We start from the raw sequence: 7010 nt of genomic DNA on the forward strand, positions 1-7010 counted from the left end.
ACACAGAGAGAGAGAGAGAGAGAGAGAGAGAGAGAGAGAGAGAGAGAGAGAGAGAGAACCCAAAACCTCACGTGTAGTTTAGTTACCATAACAACTGTTAAGGACTTGGCCCTTAGAGAAGATTCTGTGAGGGCTTAGCCTTGGGGCAGAGTTGGTGTCACTGTAAAGGGTGGATCTGAACTCCTCTTGGCTCTCATTTCCTCATATTAACACAGAGTAAGGCTCTTCTCAACAACCAATTATTCAATGTTAGTCTTTTCAATCCCCGGGACCATGAGCCAACACATTTCTGTTTATTCTAAATCTCCCAATCTCCAATGGTCTGTCATAACAAGGATGGACTGGGACAACAGTTTGTCAAAGCCCTGAGCTTCTGGACTCCAGGCTATGACTCCCTGTCCAAACAACAACTACACAGTGACTAAGCCTGTGTGACTTGGAACCAAAAGCATCTCTACTCAACTCTCCCTCTTTTCTATTTCTTCCTTCCATTCCTGGGCCATTTGCAACTAAGCTGAAGAAATCTGAGCAGAATCAGGATAACGAATCTGAGCCTGGTTTGCCTCCTGTTTGTTCTTGCAAATATGGAGGGAAGCACTTCCGGTCAGAGTCCTGACTTCTTGGCACAGGACACACTAAGGCTGCAAAAAAGTATCAAAGAACTGATTCTCCAAAGGCCCACGGTACTCAGCTGCTGTTATAACCTGAAGCTGGCAAGTCTCTCTGGAGCACCGGAACAGGGCATCTGGAGGAAGACCATGTGCAGCCAGAGATGCCGGTTGGCAGTGAAGGCAGAAGCTGCCCGGGTCCTTGAGTCTCCCAGGGCAACATCCCAGAGAAGTCCATTCTGAGGAGCAGCTGAGGATGGTAGGTAATTGGGCCTTACGAGGTGTCGTATTCCTTCTCCAGCTCTTAGAGGCTTGCATGTCCGAGGTTGAACATAGCAATAGGGGTGAGTTCTAGAGAAAGCCGACCAGCTGCTTCACAGTTCTCTGGGGTTTGCCCTAGCACTGGGGTTCCAGGGTGTGTGGACAGAAACAGAACCACACAGCAATGCTCCTGGCCCCGAGATCTGTCCCCACAGCCCAGGCCTACAGCTCACATGCTATAGAGGGTCAGGGGCTATGCAGAGGAGTTCAGGGTAGGGTGACAGGTTGACTCCAGACTCCAGGATCTGAGAACAAAGAGGGAATGAGGGTGGGGATTCCCAAACCAGAGCATTTTCTTTAGAATCTTCTACTCACAGGCCAACAACAGAACACAGGGCAACACAGACTCTACATATGCAGGTAACAGAAGCCAACTGGTTCCTCATTTCTTGTCCCTGGGTGACTCCATTTTTTTTCTTCTTGCCTCTGATTCTTACCTCTCTTCATACTGTGTTCTGGGGATTCCCAGTATACTGTTGTCAGCTCTTTAATCCCTCTTCCCTTTTAGAAACTGAACCCCGAGAAGCCTCTGCCTTCGTACCATCTTTGTGGATTCCCTGCCTTCCGTTTTCACTCTGGCTTCAGGAATTTTCCATATAGCTGTTCTCATTACACACTCATTACCTTGGTATCACTGATGCACCTGGAACCTTGGCATCAGGTCCTTAACATTCGCCTTGTAAATTTCCACCCGGATGCAGCCTTTCTGTTCAGGGGGCCTCCTCCCTTCCTTCTCTTTTTCCTTGTGCCCATGTCAGTCACCCCACAGAGTTATTTGCTTTGCTCATTTTGTACATAGTGACTTAGGAACCTGGGTGACTAATAAACTAAGGACTTTTATTTGTCTTGCAGTTCTAGAGGCTGGCAGGTCACAGTCAATGAGCTGTTGGAGGAGGCCACTAGTTAGTTCCCTGCCACTTAGCCCCAAAATAATCACACAGAAACTATATTATTTAAATCACTGTTTGGCCCATTAGCTCTAACTTCTTATTGGCTAACTCTTACATCTTAATTTAACCCATCTCCATTAATCTGTGTATTGCCACGAGGTTGTGGCCTATCAGCAAAGTTTCAGCACATCTATCTCCAGTGGTGGCTCCATGGTTTCTCCCTGACTCTGCCCTTCTTTCTCCCAGCATTCAGTTTAGTTTTCCCTGCCTAAGTTTTGCCCTGCTATAGGTCCAAAGCAGTTTCTTTATTCGTTAATGATAATCACAGCATAAAGAGGGAAATACCATATCAATGGGCTATAATGGGGGAGGATCTTCACACACACACACATTATCTATCTATCTATCTATCTATCTATCTATCTATCTATCTATCTATCTATCTATCTACATATATACATACATACATGCATATATATATATATATACATGCAGACAGACATGTTTTATTATTTCTAATTAACTGGATCCCCTGGAGCTAGAATTACAGATGGTGGAGAACCACTAGATGTGGGTTCTGGGGTCCAGACTTTGTCCCCTGGAATAGCAGAAAGTGCTCTTAATATCCAGCCTGAGAAGAACCTTCTTGTTGCAACATAACATGATAGAAGTCAGAGGTGGAGGGAAGGGGAGAAGAGAGGGAGACAGCAGAGGAGAGAGAGGAAGGTAGAGAAGAAGGGGAGAAAGGAGGGAGAGTGACTTGACATTTTCAAGCCTGCTATGGTCAGCATCAGCCTATTCATCACTCAGGACAGAAGCACCCATGAGGCCCCACTTGAGGCCAAATCTGGGAATTCACTGGGAATGGAATTTCGAGTACCCGCTTTTGGAGTACCAGACAACAGCCATCAAATAACACAGAGCTGCTTCATGGGGTTCTACGTGCCTCGTTTTCTTCCCCAGCTCCCTGCACACCTTCCTCTCTGCTGTCTTCCCTTTAGCATTCTTCCCTGTGTCCTATCACCTGCCCCCATCCAAAGCTCCACCAGCTACTTCCAGCCTCCCCTCCTAGACTGGCTCACTTGGCCAGAGGCCAGGGCAGCCACCACATAGGACCCTGGCTCTGGATCAGCTAGGTTTATTCTGTCTAGTTCCAGGTGAACATAGTGGCAGCCATTTTCCCTCAGCCCTCGTGCCTGCTCCTCTCTCTAGAAGTTGGAAAAGGAGAAGTTTCTCACATCTCTGTCCACAAGTTGGATAAAGGAATGGATGAAGGGACTCGGGGCAGCTGTCTTGTAGGCAGATCTCCCCCACTGCAGGGGTGCCTTCCTGGGCTGTGGTTTAGACTCCCAGTCCCACAAAGAGGTGGGCCCAGCAGCTGTTTTCTGTCCTATGAGTCCACCGTGCATACTGAAGGGTGTTCCCAACTCGTGGATACCCTGACCTCTGACCACACTTTTTGTTTGGAAGTCCCAGGCTGCTGTGGGTTTTGAGGAGTTTTGTATCTAATACTATAGTTCAGCAGTTCTCAATGTGCGGGTGTGTGACCTCTTTGGGGGTTGAACAGCCCTTTCAGAGGGGTCACATATCAGATATTTTGCCTATCAGACATTTACAATACAATTCACAACGGTAGTAACATTACAGTCATGAAATATCAACAAAATAATTTGATGGTTGGGGGTCCCCACAACATGAGGGACTGTATTAAAGGGTCACAGCATTAGGAAGGTTGAGGGCCTCTGCCGTAGTTGGGTAGAACCTTGCCAAGTTAAGGAGGGAGTGTGTGAAAGAAAACACTGCCTTATTTTTTCTTTCTTCCTCCCCTTTTCTTCCCTCCCTTCTCTTCCCCTCCCTTCTTTATTTTTCCCATTCCCCTTTCTCTTTGTTTTTACTGCAGTGAAATCAATATGGTCAAATCTATCACTTTCACCACGGTCAAGTGCACCGTTCGTTCAGGGACATTCTGTGCCTTCCATTGCACATCCCTATCCACGCCTAGAATTCTTCCTTCCTCCGACTGAGACTGTACCCATTAAGCACTGACCCTGCACCCTTCCCGAGCCACAGGTGATCCCTCCTCCACTTCCAACTCTAAGTTATCCTGTTGTGTCAGGTGTATTTCGGGTAACACTGTGTGCTCCAGGTTCACTGATGTCACGTTTCAGGTTTCTGTCCCTTTTTATGGTAGAAAAATATTGCATCGTATCTAAACCACAGTTGATCTGTTCAGCTGTGGGCTGGCACATGTGACATCGGCGGTCTTTTGGCAGTGGTACATAAGGCTGTCGTGGATGCAGACAAGTATGCTTCTAAATCTGATTTGGGGATAGCGCCTTAATATTGATGAGGATTGTAAGGAAAATGCTTGAAAACACAGAATTAGGCAAAAGAGATGAGTGGATTGCCCCTTCTTGGAAGCCCAGATGCTATGTAGTGTAACAGAGCCACAGGGATGAACTTATTTTCTGGGGTAAGAAATCTGAGTTCCATTTTTCGGACTCATTCTGTCATTTTACAACCCGCGAAGGCCGAGGTTGGCATGTGGAAAGTCACCGGTGCCATGTGAGTGGTTTCTGCCCAGGAGGAAAGAAAGTTAACTCAAGGTTATGGTGAATGCCCTGTAAGATGTTTCCACGGGGTTAGTGGAGTCAGTAGAACAAAAATCTATGTACTTTAAGGTTTATTTGATGTGCACTTCATGCAGGCACTGCCTGCAGAGGCCAGAAAAGAGTGTGAGGTCCCCTGGAACTGCAGTTATAGGTGGTTGTGAGCTCTCATGTGGGTGTTGGGGCTCAGACTTGGGTTCTTTGCAAAAGTAGCCAGTGCTCTCAATTGCTGAACCATCTCTGCAGTCCCCCAAGTCCTTGTTACCTGGACCAGGATGTTTTTCTTCTAGCTTCATTGTGTTCTTCTTCTCAGACTGCTAGAGTATGTGTTTTGAGTCTGTATTAGTTCCTTGTTGCCATGGCAAAGTGCCTACCAATAAGCAACTGAAGGAAGGCTTCATTTTGGCTCACAGTTGGAAGGCACAGTCCAGCATGGTGGGGAAGTCATGGTGGCTGGAGCTTGAGGCTCTAGTCAGGTAGCAGAGGGAGATAAATGCGGGTGTTCAGGATCCCAGCCTATGGAACAGTATATCTCACACCCAGGGTAGGCCTTTCACCTCAATTAATCTAGAAGCTTCTCAAAGGCATGCCTAGATGCTCACCTAATCTAAAAACCCCTCACAGGCATGCCTAGATGCTCACCTAATATAATCTCTCACAGGCATACCAGAGCTTTGTCTCCAAAGTGTTTAGAGATCCCGGCAAGCTGACAATCAGCATTAATAACCACAAGGAACTTGCCACTTCATCTACTAGATTTTCCTCTTCAGATGCCCTTGCTTAGAGGCCAGGGTTGATGCTGGTCAAAGCAGCAAAAACACTTGTTTGTGTGCTGGCTATAAAGTCCCAAATTCCCTGCCGGAAGCTTCATTTCCCAGGTCACTGAGTTGAAGCCTCTGTGACCTCTTCTGGCAAATATTCATTTCGAGCCTCCTAACTGACCCACAGAAACTTGGATGGAGCAATCTCGGGATTCGTGGACCACTGCAGTCACTGTGTGAGTATTAAACAGCTGTCAAAGCAGCCTGAGTTTCTGTCTTGAAGTCTGGGGACCCAGTTTTCTCTGATTGGCTAGGAGACCATGCGCTCCTCTCTTGAGCCAATCATGAAACCCACACCTTTGACCTCTTCCCTTATCCCACTTTCCCAGGCTTCTGGTAGAACCAGACACTCAACACAGTGACCCTGGGCCAAAGGCTCCAGATCACAAGTCATTTACAGTTGCTTCTCACAGGGAACCATGAACCCTAACTGACCCCATGATGCTGGCGGCCATCCACAAGTCATTTACAGTTGCTTCTCGCAGGAAACCATGAACCCTAACTGACCCCACGATGCTGGCGGCCATCCACAAGTGGTCCCTATTTCTCCAGCCTGCCCCATGTGGCCTTGCCCGTGTGGAGCAGAGGTTCTGCTTTTTATCTCTTCCAGTGGCAGCACATTGTGTCACCCATGTGGCATGCCCTTAGCTTTTACACAACAGTACCTTCTGTGTATCCTGGTGGCGGAGGGTGAAGTAGGGGTGGTCTCCCGAGGACGTGGCACAACCACAGACAGTTCTCAAAGCCTTACACTAAGAGCACAGCTGTGTCTGAGCTCAGAGCTTGGTTTTAGCTGAGGTAGGGCTACTGGGACAGACTATAGGGTGGGTAGCAGTGTTTGACGATTTCTTTTATCTATCTATCTATCTATCTATCTATCTATCTATCTATCTATCTATCTATCTATCTATCATCTATCTATCTATCTTCTATCTATCTATCTTCTATCTATCTATCTATCTATCTATCTATCTATCTATCATCTATCTATCTATCTTCTATCTATCTATCTATCTATCTATCTATCTATCTATCTATCTATCTATCTATCTTCTATCTATCTATCTATCTATCTATCTATCTATCTATCTATCTATCCTTAGAAAAAAAATTTTCCGCCTCCTCTCACCCTCCCATTTCCCTCCCCTTCCTCCCACTCCACTCCCCCTCCCCCCACTCCTTTCCCCCTCCCTCTCCAGACCGAAGAGCAGTCAGGGTTCCCTGCCCTGTGGAAAGTCCAAGGTCCTCCCCCCTCCATCTAGGTCTAGGAAGGTGAGCATCCAAACTGGCTAGGCTCCCACAAAGCCAGAACATAAAGTAGTATCAAACCCCAGTGCCACTGTCTTTGGCTTCTCATCAGTCCTCATTGTTGAGAGAGTCCGGTTTTATACCATGCTTTTTCAGTTCCAGTCCAGCTGGCCTTGGTGAGCTCCCAATAGATCAGTCCCACTGTCTCAGTGGGTGGGTGCACCCCTCACGGTCCCAACTTCCTTGCTCATGTTCTCCCTCCTTCTGCTCCTCATTGGGACCTTGGGAGCTTATTTCAGTGCTCCAATATGGGTCTCTGTCTCCATCCATTGCCTGATGAAGGTTCTATGGTGATATGCAAGATATTCATCAGTGTGGTTAGTATATGGAAGCAGAGAGGGAAATCAGAGAAGCATCACCTTTCACGATAGCCACAAACAGCATAAAATATCTTGGGGTAACTCTAACCAAGGAAGTGAAAGATGTATTTGACAAGAACTTTAAGGCATTGAA

Source organism: Microtus ochrogaster, chromosome 1 (genome assembly GCF_000317375.1).
Source record: "Microtus ochrogaster isolate Prairie Vole_2 chromosome 1, MicOch1.0, whole genome shotgun sequence".
In the NCBI taxonomy this organism is placed as follows: Eukaryota; Metazoa; Chordata; class Mammalia; order Rodentia; family Cricetidae; genus Microtus; species Microtus ochrogaster.